Source organism: Schistocerca americana, chromosome 6 (genome assembly GCF_021461395.2).
Source record: "Schistocerca americana isolate TAMUIC-IGC-003095 chromosome 6, iqSchAmer2.1, whole genome shotgun sequence".
Taxonomy (NCBI): domain Eukaryota; kingdom Metazoa; phylum Arthropoda; class Insecta; order Orthoptera; family Acrididae; genus Schistocerca; species Schistocerca americana.
Window position 1 is genome coordinate 224114132 of NC_060124.1, and position 18197 is coordinate 224132328.

Below are 18197 nucleotides of genomic sequence, written 5' to 3' on the forward strand. Positions count from 1 at the left end.
GTTATCCAACCTGTAAAAGAAGAGCTACAGTGTAAAACAGAATCTGGCAAGTCTAGGTCAATAAGAGGTGAAGAGGTGAGTGCTAGGTTAAAAGGAAGTGTGGAAAAAATAGTGGTCTCGTCGGGATTCCACCATACAACCTTTCGATTTCTAGATAGACTCTTTACCTCTAGACCACTACACCAGATGCGAATTGGGTCAAGTCACTGCTCCTATCTTGAGTTACGGTTGCTGTTTTCTAGCTGACAATGGCCCCTTTTTCACAAATTAGCTTTAATTCATCATAATTAAGAGAATTTGTACGAAATATTTGTAAATCACATACTAAACTAGCCTCGTGAATCGGTACACCTATTTGTCAAAACCGGATCAAAATCCTTACAGACGTTCCTGAGACTAGCCTACACATTTAGAAGGATCTGAGTAGTCGACTTCAATCTGTATACATAGAGATTGATATCAGCATGCTCTGAAGGGAACCCGAATGGTATGCAGTCTGGACAGGATAACTTTCTTTCATTAAGTGATTTGAGTTGCATCGCTACACTGACGATGTTTACATTTATGTTATTCATGTTTACTGCTGGTCTTGGTTCGAATTCTGGAATACTTGTTTCATCTTCTTTCACGAAGACATTTCGGTAAACGGTATTTAGTACCTCCGCTTTAGTGACACTGTTGTCGGTAACATTACCGTCGCTATTGCGCAGCGAAGGTCTTGATTTTGTCTTGACGCTGGCCTCATTTAGGTATGAGCAGAATCTGTTTGGATTTTTTGCCAGATGTATAATCGGTTTTAACCAATACTTCTACTGGGTCGCTTAGCGGCTGATGCTAGACCCAACGATTTCTATTTCTATTGAGGGAGGATATGGCTAGAGGGATGTGGTGAAATATTTCCGTTGGAAGGAACCAAGACTCTCGTGACGAGTATTACGGAAGCAATCCGTGGAGTCAGTGTTGGTAGACCCCTGCTCGAGTCTGGCGAATTTGCTGACTCCGTCACTGTTGTCCGTAACCAATGCGATAGTCTAACATTGCGCAACACCTTCATTGCACCAGTTCTGCTTAACTCAAAGTCATTAGTGGAATGACACACTGAGACTATTGTGAGACATCGGTCACAAATTAAAATTCATACTGGTAGTGACGGAGAATGCAAACCTGTCGACTCTGGCGACCGATAGATGAATGTGTGACGCTGCAGCATAATTCCACCGCGCAGCTGGCCAGGATAGTAAACAGGGCACATGTCAAAACGAGGGCGAAAGGTGATTGCTAATTCATTCCACGTACTCAGTCGGACAGTACCTATGCCTCGCAAACTACGATGTGAAAAATATACGGAGATATCAGAAAATCAGTGGGGACCTGTACTTGGGTTGAAAGAAGCCGGTTGGAGTAATTAGCCAATCACTCGACATTTGAGGAAGAACGATGTCACTATTCGACGATGTTAGCATGGGTGGGTGAACCATGGCTGAACAGAGCGTCAAGAAGAGGAAGGTTGTCCTAGAGAGACCACACAACGTGAGGAATGGGCAATCGTCAGAGAGGCACCCGGAGCCGCGGATTCATTATTAACCTCGTGCAACTCATGCTTCAGTGACCTTAAAGAAGATTACTGGATGGCTCATAGAGAGGGGGCTGAGCTCAAGGTGCCCCTTGCACCGACTGTCATTGACCTCAGCACACTAACAAGCCCGTCTGAAGAGGTGTCGGGCACTATCGGCCTGGAATTTCACTGAGTAGAATTGTCATCAGTTAAGAGTCCCGTTTCGAACTGAGCTTCGATGACCAGCGAAGACGAGTCTGGAGATGCCCCAGACAGTGTTGGGGTACCAACCTAACTGTCCTGGCAACCTGGAGTGATGTTATGAACTGAGGTGCCAATTCATTTGATAGCAGTATGCCTCTGGTTGTCATGGGCGCCAAGCCATCCTGGGATTACATTTCAGCTAGATTTCTCCCCAATAGACAACATTTGGAGCATTATGGGCAAGGCTCTCCAACCACCTACGGATTTGCACAATCTAACGTGCCAATTGGATAGAATCTGGCACGTTGTTCCTTAGGAGTATATCCAACAATTCTGTCAGTCTTTGTCAAGCCGAATAACTGCTTGCATAAGGGTCAGAGGTGAGCCAATGCGTTATTGACTTGATCAATTTGTGAAGCTCTTTCTACATCTACATCTACATCTACATGGTTACTTTGAAATTCACACTTAAGTGCCTGGGAGAGGGTTCATAAAATCAGTTTCCTTCTACTTCTATACCATTCCACTCTCGAATGACGCGTGGGAAAAAGGAACACCTAAATATTCCCGTTCGAGCTCTGTTTTCTCTTATTTTATTATAATGATCATTTCTCCCTACGTTGTTGGATGTCAACAAAATGTTTTCGCATTCGGAAGAGAAAGTTAGTGATTGAAATTTCGTAAATAGTTCCGGCCGCAAAGAAAACCGTCTTTGTTTCAGTGACTGCCACCCCAATTCGCGTATCGTATCAGTGACACTCTTACTCCTGTTGCGCGATAACACGAAACGAGCTGATTTTATTTGCACTTTTTCGATGTCCTCCGTTAATCCTTACCTGGTAAGGATCCCATACTGCGCAGAAATATTCCAGCAGAGGACGGACAAGTGTAATGTAGGCTGTCTCTTTAGTGGGTTTGTCACATCTTCTAAGTGTTCTGCCAACAAAGAGCAGTTTTCGTTTCGCCTTGCCCATCATGTTATCTATGTGTTATTTCCAATTTAAGTTGCTCATAATTATTCTTAGGTATTTAGTCGAACTGACAGCCCTTAGATTTGTGCGATTTATCGTATATCCAAAATTTATCGGATTTCATTTAGTTCAAATGGTTCAAATGGCTCTGAGCACTATGGGACTTAACATCTGAGGTCATCAGTCCCCTAGAACTTAGAACTACTTAAACCCAACTAACCTAAGAACATCACACACATCCATGCCTGAGGCAGGATTCGAACCTGCGACCGCAGCGGTCGCGCGGTTCCAGCCTGTAGTGCCTAGAACCGCTCGGCTACTCCTTCCGGCTTTCATTTAGTACCCATGGGAATGACCACGCACTTTTCTTTGTTTAGCGCCAATTGCCACTTTTCGCACCATACAGAAATTATCTCTTGATCATTTTGTAATTGGAATTGATCGCCTGATGGATTTACTAGACGGTAAATTACAGCGTCATCTACAAACAATCGAAGAGGGCTGCTCAGATTATCACCTAGATCATTTATGAAAATCAGAAACGGCAGAGAGCCTATGAGACTACCTTGCGGAACGCCAGCTATCACTTCTGTTCTAATCCATGATTTACCGTCTATCACTACAAACTGTGACCTCTCTGAGAGGAAATCACGATTCCAGTCACACAACTGAGACGAAGCTCCATATGCACGCAATTTGATTAATAGTCCCTTGTGAGGATCGGTATCAAAAGCCTTCTGGAAATCCAGAAATATGGAACCTTGTTGCACAAGAACGATATTTTCTGAATCCATGTTAGTTATGTATCAATAAGTCATTTTCTCCAAGGTGATTCATAATGTTCGAGTACAGTATTTGCTTCAGAATCCTATAGCAAATTGAGGTCAGTGATATGGGTCTGTAATTCAATGGGTTACTGCTATTTCCTTTCTTGAATAAAAGTGTGACCTATGCTACTTTCCAGTCTTTAGGAATAGACCTTTCGTCAAGTGAGCGGTTGTATATGATTGCTAAGAAAGGCGCTATTGTGTCTGCATACTCTGAAAGAAACCAGACTGGTATACCATCTGGGCTGGAAGATTTGCCTTTCTAAAGTGTTTTCAGTTGTTTTCGCAACACTTACGATATCTACTTTTATGTCACTCATGCTAACAACTGTTCTGGTTTCGAATTCTGGAATATTTACTTCGTCTTCTTTCGTGAAGCCGGCGGTTCTAGGCGCTACAGTCCGGATCCGTGCGACCGCTACGGTCGCAGGTTCGAATCCTGCCTCTACATCCTTACATTTGTCCTCTAGCCATGCGTGCTTAGCCATTTTGCTCTTCATGTCAATCTCATTTTTGAGACGTTACTGGTAATTAACAAACGAAGTCTATACAATAGCTCCTGAATCAGGATACTATAATTATTCGTTCATTATATAAACTGCTTATGACATTCGGGCGTAACTAAAATTACTTCAAGAAACAGCTGACAAATTAATCTCTTTAAATGCTTAAAGCACATACGCTAGACAGGTATCTTCAGAGTGATACGATGTGGCCACTGACTGAGTTGCAGGGGAAAAAGAAATCCTGCTCCTATCGAACATTTTCATCTGAAAGATTTGGCTGCTACTTACATAAAAATTACATTGACTTAAGTTGACACTGGCTTCATGGTGATGCAACGCTACAGAGTCAAAGAGCGCGAGAGATGAGAAACTACATCCATCTCAAACGGAACAGCAAACAAATTTCTGAACGAATAGCTGAGACTGAAAAATGTGTCTGAACAATGGTTGACACCACCTTCACTTTTTCCTTCATAGAAGATACGCAGTTCAAATCGACCAACCTGTTACGTCCTTCATTATCTGTACTCATTCTCTCAATATCGCATTTGGTACAATAGAAAAGTTCTACAACTCCATAAGGTCGATCCTCAGAATATGTAAATAGAAAACTCATATTTATTATTTGTATACAACCAGCCTCTCAATAATACTGACGCCCATTGTTTTCTTTAGCTGTTTAAAAATTTCCATGCGAAGTAATACTACATTTTTATGGCATTTCGGTGTTACAAATGTTTTTCAAGACTAGATTGTTAATTAAGCACATACTCATACTGCTTAAAAGGCGGAAAAGGAAAGGAAGCTGCCCTTGAGCAGGTAGTGTAAAGGCCATCGTCAGAAGTAAGACTACTAAATTAGGGAATAACTACAAAATATATTGATCCATTGTTAAATTGTATCCTTTTAATTACAGTGTAAGCTTGATAACAGCCTAATTGTACTCAACAGTCTATCTACTCAAAAGTGTTAATGCCCCCACTTACACAGGTGAGCCAGAACGTGATGACCACACTTTCAATACCATGTCCGTCCACTTTTCAAACCGAGTACAGCAGCGATTGTGCTTGGCATGAATTCAGCAAGTCCTTAGTAGGTTTTCGGAGGTGTATGACATCATATGTCACCTCTCAGCTCTGTAGTTTCCGTAAGTGACGGGCCTCTGCTTTGCGTGTGTGCAGCTGACGCCCGCTAGGTGTTCCAAAGTGTAAAGACCAACGCCATTTGCTGTCGAAGACATCACTTTCCTCAAACCACAGTAGCACGATTCTGACCTTGTGACGCGGACATTTATCTTGTTGGAAGATGTCATACCCGTAGGGGAGGACATTAAGCATGAAGTGATACAGTTGTTCCTCAATAATATTCACATAGTCCACAGCTGCCGTGGTGCCTTCGAGTACTACCACATGTCCCTTGGAAGCCGAAATCAACGTGGCACATCGCATAATACTGCCCTCATAAGTCTACATCTGTGCCGCGGTGCATGCTTCGTGCAGCCATTCTCCTGGACGAAGGCATGTACGAACAAGCTCATCGGCCTGGTGTAACAAGAAATGCGATTCTTACGACCAAGCGAGCAGTGTCTGTTGACGCAAGATGAAAGCTCAATGATGCTGCGCCCATTGCAGTCGTAACTGACGATGTCGTTGGTTCAAAACGGGAACAAGTAGGTGTCGTCTGCTGTGGAGCTCCACGTTATCAGTGACCTTTGAACGCTGTGCTCCGAAACACATGTGCCTGCAGCAGCATTGTATTTTGCCGTCATATCTGCCACAGATCGCTGCCTCCCCTACTTTAGAAACCGGGCAGTTCTCCGGTCTCCACGCTTTATGATGAGACGTGGTCGTCAAATACCATGAGGACTGTTCGTTATTTTGTTATCCTTCAGTAACTTTCCGCAGATGTTCACGATAGTAGTACGCGAACAGCCGACCAGCTTCTCCGTTTCAGAGATTTTCATTCTCAGCTTCAGGGCCATAATAATCTGACCTTTGTCAAAGTCTCTTATATCCGTGGGTTTCCCCAGTTGCGGTCCTTATCTTCGCTAGAACGACAACTCCTTCGTCACTGCTCCGCGTATATGAGGTGACAATTATTGAACTATATGAAAGAAAATTGTCATAATATCTGAACGGTTTGCGTTTTGATGTTCAAACTCGACGGTTAGCTGCGGGACATGACGGGAATTAATGTGCGCTGTATGGTTTGGTCTAGTGACGGAGCCCACTTATATTTGGGTGGGTTCGTCAGTAAACAAAATTGGCGCATCTGGGGGACTATGAATCGGCATCTTTCCGTCGAGAAGTCTCTTCACCCTCAACGAGTGACTATTTGGTGTGCAGTTTCCAGTCATAATCGGTGCGATATTCCTTGGTGGCATGTGATGGTTTTGGAAGATGATTCCATTCCCATTATCCAAAGTCATACTGATTTCGACAAGACGTGGTTCATGCAAGATGGAGTTCGACCCCATCCAAGGAAGAGAGGGTTTGATATCCTGGAAGAGCATTTTGGGGACCGCATTCTGGCTCTTGGGGACCGAGAGCCAACGGTCTTGGGCTTCGATTGGCCGGCATATTCTCCGGATCTAAACACAAGCGACTACTTTTTGTGGAGCTATATTAATGACATGGTGTACAATAATAACCCCAAAACCATTAATGAGCTGAAAACAGTCATTCAGGATGTCATCGACAGCATCTGTCTTACGACATTTCGGCGGATAATGCAGCATTTCTCTATTAGTCTGCGTCACATCATAGCCAATGATTACAGTCATATCGGACATGTCTAACCTAAATCCGAATACCCGTAGCGACATTTAGGTGTTTAGTAAAGTGTGTGCACGCTGAAGTTTGTAGCTAATTTACGTTCTCTTTTCCTCATAGTTCAATAGCTGTCAGCTTTTATTCTTAACTTACGGGTTCACGTAACCGCAACATTACGAGAAGGCATTCCGTCTCGCTGTGGGCAGTACGGTGAGCGTTTTGCCTCATCAGTGTGCATAACAACTAAGACTGCTCCACAAAAAAGTGAAATTCCCATGTCTCTCCATTAATTCAGAACATACTAGTTCTCAAACACCGTTATCGAAGTAATAACCATAAAGCAATGCATAAACCAAACTTTCGGAAGATACACAAGTTAAGACAGTTGTGCCATCAATGGCGACTAGAGGCTCCACTTAACGATCTTGTAAGTTGGAGAACTGTCAGAGACCATAAAGAGCTGAGACTGTCCCGAAATTAGACGTCGTAAAGCGCTCATGACCCAACCACGACACACGATAAAGGCAGGGACCATGCAGGAGAGAATGACACAGTCTCGCAGTTCTTGTCATAGCTTGAGCAAGATAGATTACTGATCGTTTCACCTTGATTTCCAAGATATTTTTATGTTATTCTCAAAGAATATTTTATGTCCGTTCAACATTTGCTGCTCAAGTTTTTAATTTCATAATCAGAAGCAATGATAAAAACTTATTTTGACATCAAATTATCTCACGCAATGTCATGTAGTAATACGCCGTAAGATGCAGTGGGTTATTTATCGGACGGAGTAGAGAATAAAGTGTGATAAACAACAACACAAAGGAAAGTGCTGTTATAGTAATTAGGTTATTACCCATAGATACTAAAATACTCGTTAGTAAAACTATACATAACTCCACGTTATCCTATGGTTTGAGTTGTCATTCCTTTCCAGTCTTTCCCATCTGATTCCTCCATGCCTCGTGAGGAAGGCACTACGAGGAAAGCAATCGAATTTAGTTTTTTCGCTCTCAATTACCCTTACCAGAAGTACTGAAATTTCATTTCCTTAAGCAAAGTACTGGCCAGCCATTCTGCCTCCTTGTAATTTTATAAACATAACATAAAGAACTGCAGGATTATTTCGTCAGAAGTCTCTGTTAAATATTCTTTGAGAAAGCCATACACAACACATTTCAAGGCAATTATTTTGCTGTAGGACCTGCAGTCTGATGTCAGGAATATTCAATAGAAAATGTAATTTGTTTCCTTTTCTTGTGGGTGTACGAGCCTCTTCCAGGACTGAATCATAAGTTGAAGAGCTATTTTATTTTGTTTAACAAAACACTGTGGTTGTGTGATGCATGATACAGTTTTACGAAAGATTGTAACCAATAAAAAACCTGATTGATACCATTTAGTAGAACTTTGTCTCCCAGTATCAGTAAATAAGGAACGATTTTGAATGTGTGCGTCGTGAAGTTGGGAGTGCCGCAGGATTCAATTCCTACCACGTTAGTTTCTCACGTATGGACCACGAGACACTCTCAAGCTCTATAGATTCAAGCAGCATATTCACGGGGAATATCTATGAACACATAGGCAGTTGAATTACTGAAGACCACGTACTGACAGATAAAAGCTTTCAGGAAATACAACATTCAAGAAACGCTTTTCACTCTCTTGCACTCTACGGATGATATTCTCGAGCAGCTCCGTGAATTCACTAAAAATATCGTTAGTCCACAAGAGGGCCGTTATAAAGATGTGTCATGTTAGTTCGTGAAAATTGTTCAGTGTCCGACAGTTATAAGATTCCTATCCATATATACAAACTCCTTGAAACGAGACCACTAGTCCAAAAGAGGGCAGTTATAAAGATGTGTCATGTTAGTTCACGTTAGTTGGTGAACATTGTTCAGTGTCTGACAGTTATAAGATTCCAATCAAGATATATAAACTCCCTGAAGCGAGACCACTTAGTCCACAAGAGGGCAGTAATAAAGATGTGTCATGTTAGTTCGCGAACATTGTTCAGTGTCTGACAGTTATAAGATTCCCATCCATATATATAAACTCCCTGAAACGAGACCTGTAACACTACCAATTTCACAACACAATACTCAGTTTAAATGTTGTTCCTTACTTGGTTTACCAGATGTGTGATTAGGACGCATATTTGTAGGATAACGAAAAGAGTATGAGAAACAAAAGGGTGAACAAGAGGACTGACAGGAACCAAGAGAGTTATTGAACTCTGGAAGGTTGGATCGGAATAGAGAATCAAGATGGAATGGAAAGGAAACTGGAGAAAGCAGATATCCACCAACATGCACGAGGTCGATTACAGAGGACGAGAACGAAAAACGACTAAGGTGATCAGAGCACTTAACCAATAAAAACTTAAGCCCTGCCAGAAAAGCTAAAGTATTACAGAGCTACAATACGACCAACAATGGTGTATGGAGCGACAGTATGGGGGAACAATCTGTACGTCCAACACTAAAAATCTTTAACTCCTACAGAACAGATTTCTAATTTGGTACTTGGCAGTCCACAAATATACACAACATAGGAGCTTTATCAGGGGGAAGAATATAACGGTGAAAAGATTAGAGAACACGCAAAAATAATTTTCGACAGTATAGAACCAAGCAGAAGAGTTTTACGTCAAGTGGAAACTTCTGGAAGAGCCATGCAACGGAGTTTTCACAAATACAAAGCGCCAAGAGTTATTATCTCAGATATAGAGACGGCCTCAGGTTATACAAGTTTAAGTACAACAACAGTAAAAATAAATATACAGCTTATATAGGACAATTCACCAAGAGAAGTCAACCCCACCAAAGTGGACAATATGACCCAATGGTGACGACAGATCTCATGGAATTGATAAACATAGAGATGAAACATACACGTCAACTTGCCATTCTAGAAGAATAAATCGCCAAAGACGGTAAATCTGAAGAAAAAAGGGCCTGTTTAGAAGTCGCGCGATATGTTAAAAACCGTGGGTTTAAGCGGTTTTTCGACGCTAATTGAGGGAGTTACGGGACGGATTCCCATTTTCCACCTCGGAGAATAGAATGCACAAATAATTACTACATGATAACATAAAGGACAAGTGTCTAAGGTAGCACACACGCTTCCCGAAAGTTACGTTCACACGATGCCTCTTTCGTTACGAGTAGACGAAGAAGCAAAACATCGCTGTTTGATGGTCCTTCGTTCATATGGACGTGCTACAGTACTCCCAACGCATCCCACACGTTCCATACTGGATCTAAATCGGAGGCTTGGGCAGGCCAGTCCATTAGACTAATATCCTCCTCCACCTGCGTAGTTCGATGAGGTCGTGGTTTTCATGTGTAAAAACAAAATGACGGCCGAAAGCACTTCCGAGAAGAGCCACATATGGAAGGAGTACAGTGGGACAGTAGCGCTGACCGGGTAGTTCACCGTGTTCAGAGATTTGGAGGTCAGCGTGCCCATACGAATTTGAGCCTCCTCACACCATGACATCTGGACCACCAAAACGATCATTTTCGACAATTTTCCTGGGAGTATTATGATTTGCAGTCTCTAGGCATATGGTGGTATGTCCAGCATTCTCGAACACTGTCTTACGTGTCCAGTGGGCCATCATGAACTGCAGTGATTTCATAGTAATAGATGTCTCGGAATAAAAGTGTCATTTGTTTCGTCTCATTGGGTATTTCTTTCAGTTGCTTTCTGTACCACACTGCATCAGTTCTTCCTACGTATGGTCCATATTTTACGAAGCTGTGTTACTTGGCAGCGAGCCATCATGCAAAAGTTGCTTGTGTCCTTATATTTTGCATAACAGTGTATTTCATTGATAATTACCGAATCTGAGAAACAATTAAGGGAGGTTCTTAGTTGTTATGTAAAGGTCAACTGTGTTTCAATACATGGTATCTAATTTATTTTTTATGGAAAAGCAATTTACACTATTATTTTAATCGAAAAAGGCAACATCCTGTGACTCGAGAAAATTCAAGAATGTCATAGACCCGACAGTCTATTATAACAGAAGCTGTTTCCAAAGAATGTATCTTTTGCATCCTCAATGTCCTTCATTCCATTTTCTGGTAGTTCGTTGAAGATATACACCCATCACATAACTTTCTATTGTTCAGATGTCACACTCCTTAATTGTTGAGCCATTAAGTTGCTATAATACGACTTTGCGTCTGCAGTTGTCACATGAACTTTTCATAAATTGGTAAGGTTCTGTTTCAGTGCTTTCCTACGTAGAAACGTATCTTATTCTTTAAGTAACATGATCGGAGACTTTTATTCTTATTTTTAATTACTGCCAAGGTAAGCTATTACTTGGCTGTCAGAGCATCGTATATCAAATTTTTATTCAATTAATCCTTAGAAGCGGCGCTCCACATGACTTCCGTTTTTTATAATCACATGTAAATTTCACCATCGTTCATTTATACTCAACAGACATCATTGCACTTAAATCTTCTTAAAGTATAACCTTAACATACTTCAGAAGGAAAGAGATCTAGGCGCATTTGTCTGTTGTGTGCTAAACAACGAAAGAGAGCCCGAACCAACACATGAAGCAATGCGCTATGATGCCCAATCAAGAATTCGTACATATTATGCATATAGAAATCTGCATGAACGCTTGTGCTCTTAGAAATGTAAGCGCATAGCTGAAGTTGAACAGAAATAAAGGCATTGTGTGGACGCAACTTTAGGCTACCTTGATGACTATGGCATTAGGAAGTGCACCTGGCAACAAATTTTGCGCGCGCGCGCGCACACACACACACACACATACACACACACACGCAAGCACGGACAGACGCACACACAACAAATAGAAACACTAAATTTTAATTTTAGCCTGAGATAACAGATAACACTGTTGCAGAAATCAAACAGTTCCTATCTCTCGGTTCCGAATACGTTTTACGAGAGGTTCCCCTTGATTATCATATGAAAGCCAAAACTGTAAGTCCTCTCTCAAATACCCCAAATTGGGACTTCCCTTGGCTCACTACCAGCCTCAGTTTTAGCTGAGAAGAAGGGCGAGACAGATGATATTGTTCCCGGGTCATGAGCTTTGCCTCGCCAGCTCTGTAGAACGTGTGTCTGGTTCTCTGCTTTCATGCAGACAATGTGTATACCCCCCCCCCCCCTCCTCCTATGTCACCTTTCCTGAGTCGGCCGTCCACTCGCCAATTCTCAGAACACCTTGTCACTTACCGTAAGGGTCCCGCCTTATCAGCGTTTCACGTCGAATATTCTACCCCTCGAACTGCAGCACACTAAAGCTTCAAAGTTCTCCCAAAGAAACCATTATAACAGCATGCGCTAGGCTAGTTGTAAGAAAAAGGAAATAAAGTCATCCCTCAAAGTCACTTTATGGCTTTATCCAACACGAAACAAGTGTTTGCACCATCTACATACGTTAAATTACATCAAATCGGATCTAAACGCGAAGATGAATGAAAACTGGCCAGCGGAAACGACTTTTTTCAATATGCGTCCACGTGGTACAGTATTAATTTTACGTGAAACTATTATAAAACAATTATTCGTAGTAATTAAGTAGTTTAATATTATTACCACAAGATCTGTTGAGGGGAAAAATCTTTATACCATAGAAATGGCACCAGTAGTCGCTAGAATACATGTCTGTAACGCTACTACGGTTTCGAAAGACAAGAGTGTAAACTATCTGATCAAATGTGTCAAGACACCTATTAGCGGACATAAATATCGGGCGCGCCCATCCTGCACATCATAACATGGCTTCAACTCAATTGTAGACACTTTCAGTGAGGTTTCTGAATGTCTTTTGAAGAACGGCAGCCCATTCTTTTTCAAGAGCTGAAATGAGAGAAGGCAGTGTTGTAGGCGCTGAGGTCTGGAGTAAAGTCGACATTCTAACTCATCCGAAAGGTGCTCCAAAGGGTTTATGTTGGGACTCTGGGCTGCCTAGTCCTTTTCAGGAATGTCATTGTCCACAAAGCATTGCCTCACTATTGCTGGTTTATGACAACGTGCATTGTCATAATAATCGCAGCCCAACTGTTTGTGTACTGTGCTCTTTACACATTGCTGTAAAATGTGTTCTTAGACTCCGGAAATCGCTGTTTTCTTAATCTCAATAAGGGTACCACACCGTAACCACGAAAAGCACCCCTAATATTGTAACAACGCCTTCTCAAACTTCACTGTCGGCCTTGCACTTGTTTGCCAAAACCTAGCAGCTCCGACAGATTGCCACGGGGTGTATCGCGAATAATCACCCTAAATCACTCGTTTTTGGATATAAACTGTCCAGTGACGCCGTTCGTTGCACTACCTCAAGCGTCGCTTCCCACTGTCTGCAGAAACGTGAGGCATGTGAGGAGCTGCTTGACCATCATATCCGATTCCTTTTAACTCCCTACACACAGTCACTGCGCTGACTGTACTACTAGTGCCACTTTGGAACCTTCTGCTGTTCTCATGCTATCTCTTACAACCACCATCTGCAGTGCTTGACGATCCCTATTCGTCGCTACATGAGGTCTGCCTGGTTTTGCCTTATCTGCAATTATCCTTCGCGTCTCTGCTACACAATCATACGACAGTTGTTCGGAAAGTAAGGAACGATCGGTCGCGAAATGGAAACCACAGTGAAAACGAAAACTGTTTTCTTTCACAATTAGCTACACCTCTACATAGCCGCCGGACCGACGTAGACATATCTAAGAGCGTTATACCAAATTTCCAGCTCCATCGTCATAGAAGGCAGCTGCCTGTGCTTTCCGATTATTCTCTGCGCCCAGGTGTTACCTTCGTATCCAGCGCTTCATGTTGTGACGCTACAAACCCCCGTTACTAGATGGATATTTCTAGTATACAAGAATTGCTTTGTGGAGAGCGAGCGCGCTACGTGGCGCGCGATTCGCGGAAGCGCGTGGCGCGCCCGCGCGAGATTTGCAACGGTCGTCGGGCGCCCACGTGGCCCCCAGCTTGAGGCATTGTTTGGGTTTCCGCGCATTACTCGAAAACTATGTAACTTACGGTGAAGAGCGATGCGGCAATGGTTTGTGGTCGGTATGCACCTTCTGAAAGATCGATCTTTATTTCAAGTCACGAGACGCAAAAGTTACAGTAACCTCAAAATCTGCTAATATCATGAATACTGAAAGATTAATCAAAAAAGTAAATAACAATTTACAGGGATGAGCGAGCACTCATTAGAAACGTCTCGTCATAGCGGATCGAGAGCCGTAGTCATATGTTAAGATTGATAAATAATTAAACCTGTAAAGAACAATGGACAAAGTTTGAGGGGAAATTGTTTATAAAATTCAATAGAAAATTCATGACGTAATCATGATGAAATCTATAAAGGTTAAAGCACATTTTATACTTGTCACTGAGGTAATTGCAATGACGTCTCTGTATGCGGATAGACGTTCTGGTCGAAGAACAAGATTGATGATGACTCAATATTTTGTTGGAAAAGGCAGAGAGTCTTTTGTTGATAATATGCGAAATTATTTTGTAATCAGAATTTAGTAGCGAAAGAGGCCGAAAATTGTATAAGTTGGTTTCGCCTTTACTCTTTGGAATAGTACCAATTTACTTTCCTTAAACTCTGCAGGGACCGTTTTTCCGTTCAGGACCTCATTCGCCATGGAAGTGACCTTTTCCCCACTTATAGATCAGTAGCGGGCATAAAACTCCGCAGGGAGGCCATCAAGCCCCGGAGATTTTTTGAGAGGCGAGTTACGCAATGCCTCATGCACTTCATCTTTAGTAATAGGTGACAGGATGTCAGCGTTGTCTGTTCCCGACAATTGTGGACTTAAAATAATGAGAAAGTCCTCGGGAGCTGCATCTTCCACTGTGGTAGGCGCATATAAGGTTTCATAGTACCTGTGGACTTCGTCCAGTATTTCTATCTGGCATGTGAGCCTTGTACCAGTATGCGTCTGGACTTCATCAATAAAAGTTTGACGTCTGTTTTTAGCATGCCGCACCAAGTGATACAGAGAAGCTATTTCATCTGTAACTACTAATGTGGCTTTCGATTTAATTTTTAGTCCCTCCATCTGTTGCCGTTTACGGGTCCCCGGGTTCGATTCCCGGCGGGGTCGGGGATTTTCTCTGCGTCGTGATGACTGGGTGTTGTGTGACGTCCTTAGGTTAGTTAGGTTTAAGTAGTTCTAAGTTCTAGGGGACTGATGACCATAGATGTTAAGTCCCATAGTGCTCAGAGCCATTTGAACAATTTTGTTGCCGTTTAATGCTTAATAACTTGGCTTTTATTGTTTTGATATCATTCAGACGAATTACGTCATCATGTGCCTGTTGATATGTCTCTTAAAACTTTATAATAAAACTCCATTGTATTCCTCAACTCCCTGTGCCTCGCTGCACTAAACTGCATGACAACTTTCCCCAGCCTTGGTTTAGCCCTCCTAGTCAACCAGTCAATGACTGTTGGGTGCTTGTCTGCTGTGCGGAGACACATAGTCCACACTACTCTTATTTCCTGTTCCAGTTCTTCGTCAGTTAAAACAGAGATATTCTAATTCCACTGGCCTCTGAATCGACGGGTTGGCTGTACACTTAAATTAAGGCAAGTTAAAAGTGTACTGTGATCGCTAAAATACACGGGAATAGTTTCAACGTTTAATAAAAAATTTTGCACATTTGGTGACACGTAAAATCTTTGTAGTCTGCTGCGGGAGTGGCTGGTTAAATACGTGTACCCGACCGACGTCGGTTGCTCAAGTTCCCACGCATCCTTAAGTTGTAGATCACTTACTAACTTTTTTAACTGTGGCGAGTAGTTGAAATTGGGTTGTTGATCTTTCTGGCTTAAAACAATTAAAATCTCCACCTAGTATAAGAGAATACGGATTTTTCCTCAATAAATAAATCAGTTCATCTTGAAAAAACTTCGCACGATCCAATTTATGGGAATTTCCTGATGGGCCGTAAAGGTTAAGCACGGTCACATCGAAAATTTTTATGTCTATGGCTCTTCCTGATTCTAGTCGTTCGATTTCAGTCACCGGAATGGCTGTACCGATATTGGCTTCCGTAGAAACATTAACCATTTCAAAAAAGCCTGGGATCTGAAATTCCGTTATCGCAACTTCTTGTAGCAACGCGATATCTGTCCCAGACTGGTACAAGAATTCTTTTAGTGCTGTCAATTTCAAAGGTGACTGTATTTTGTTAATGTTAATAGTAGTAATGCTACAAGCTTGCATCACAGACATACCAGAAGAAGCTATTTGGGATGAGGATCGGTATGATTATAGCAGCAACGTGCTTCTCTACCAGTCACGATCTTTACAAGCTGTGTGCCCATTACATGAACTAACTTCCAAGAAAAAATTTTTACTGGTTTTAAACAAAGTGCTTGAGAAGAAAATTATCCTGAATTCCTGACAATGCATTTCTATATGGTCTTTCTCTTTCTCCTCGTCAGTGTTTGCCCTGATGACTTCATATTTAATATTCTTTTTCTTGATGTCTTTCTTCTCTGGTGTGGCTTTCGCTTGATGACGCGTGACAGCAAGACCTGGTTTTGGTCGCAGCCTCCGACGGTGGCCGTCTGGCGCAACGGCGGTGGCTTGCGAGTCGTCAAAATTTGCCTCCAGCGTGTTGTCTGTTGTGTTGTCTTGCTGGCGAGGCGGTGATGCTTGATTATTTCCTCCTTCGGCGCGGTGTTGCTTTAATGCCTAATAACTTGGCTTTTATTGTTTTGATATCATTCAGACGAATTTCGTCATCATGTGCCTTCGGAGTCAGAAGGTAAATTACTTGGTACTTCCTCGTACTGTTCGCACAGTATGGGCTGTGCACTTAATGCGGTTATTGCAGCTGTGACCTCAGGCTCAGGGTCACATTTCCGTGAAAGGTCACTACCAGGTGCGTCACTATCTGTTCGTGGTGGTATAATTCCTTGTGCGGAAGTGGGAGCCATATCGACCTGCATTTCATCTCCTTTTTCCACTTCCAACAGATCTTCAGGAGTTGGCTTCGGCTTCCTGGCAACGGGTGTGTCACAGGAATAGTCCTTATCAACATTTCTTTCAGTGTCCTTTAGAGGACGCTTTTTAGTGGGAATCTCGCTGTCACGGGACGGGATTTCAGCAGTTAATGCAGGTTTTAAAGACGGAAATTCATTAACATTAAGTGCAACATTTTCAGAGGTAGTAACAGGATCCACGACAGCCGCCGGCCCTGTTGTATTACTGGCTGGCAACAAATCGTTGAGTGTTAATTTCCGGCGCTGCATAAGGCTGTTTTTTAGCACAAAAACACGGCGAGAGCAATCCTGACGGAGGTGACCAGACTCGTTACATACGTGACATGTAGGGGTTTGCCCTGAGTAAGTAACATGCGCGTTGTGCCCGTCAACAAAGATGTGGGAGCGAATGTTTGCCTTCACTTCCATCTTCACGGAGCGAATGCCGTTAAAGCACTACAGCTTGATATGCGAAGCCCACCTTTCGTTGACTATTTGCCTGACAACCCCATACTTTGAAAGGACATCTTCAATTTTCGATTTGTCTACTTCTATGGGAATATTCGAAACCCCAACTTTTCTAACTACAGACTCGGAATTCCTGAGCTTTACAGTACTTTTAGTACCATCACGGTGTATAAATTCCGTTTCATAACCAAATTTTTACAAAAAGTGGTCTACACTCACGGAATCGTTAAACTTTTCCAAAAATGCAGTATTCATCAGAGTCTAGCTGCATGGTATGAACAGATTCAGAATGAAGGCCAAATACCTCGGTAATCCAGTCGTGTATTTCAAGTGCAGAGGGCTGTACTCGACGGGTGTACTTGTCGAAGGTGAAAATCACGGTGTTCTTGCGCACGGAGTTTGCCATAGTATTCTGCAGCGAATATATTTCGGACAACGCCGAAATCCCAACGGCACTACGTTGAAAGACGACACGAACGAAGACCAATAGCTCAATTTATAACGCTTAATTCACATGAAAGACGCCAATAAACAATCATGAAACACGAAAACACTGGCGTAAACACTGAACGTTGACGGAGCAAATTTGAGGAGCGTGCGACAGCGGCGACAGCTAAGGCCAGACTGTCGGCTTCCCTGGCGGGTCCTCTCATCCTCCTCTAACCAAACGTAAATTTTGTAACTAGAGTTCCGAAAATATCTAGTGAATCGTTCCATGAACAAGTACACTACTGGCCATTAAAATTGCTACACCACGAAGATGACGTGCTACAGATGCGAAATTTAATCGACAGGAAGAAGAAGCAAATGATTAGCTTTTCAGAGCATTCACACTAGGTTTGCGCCGGTGGCGACACCTACAACGTGCTGATATTAGGAA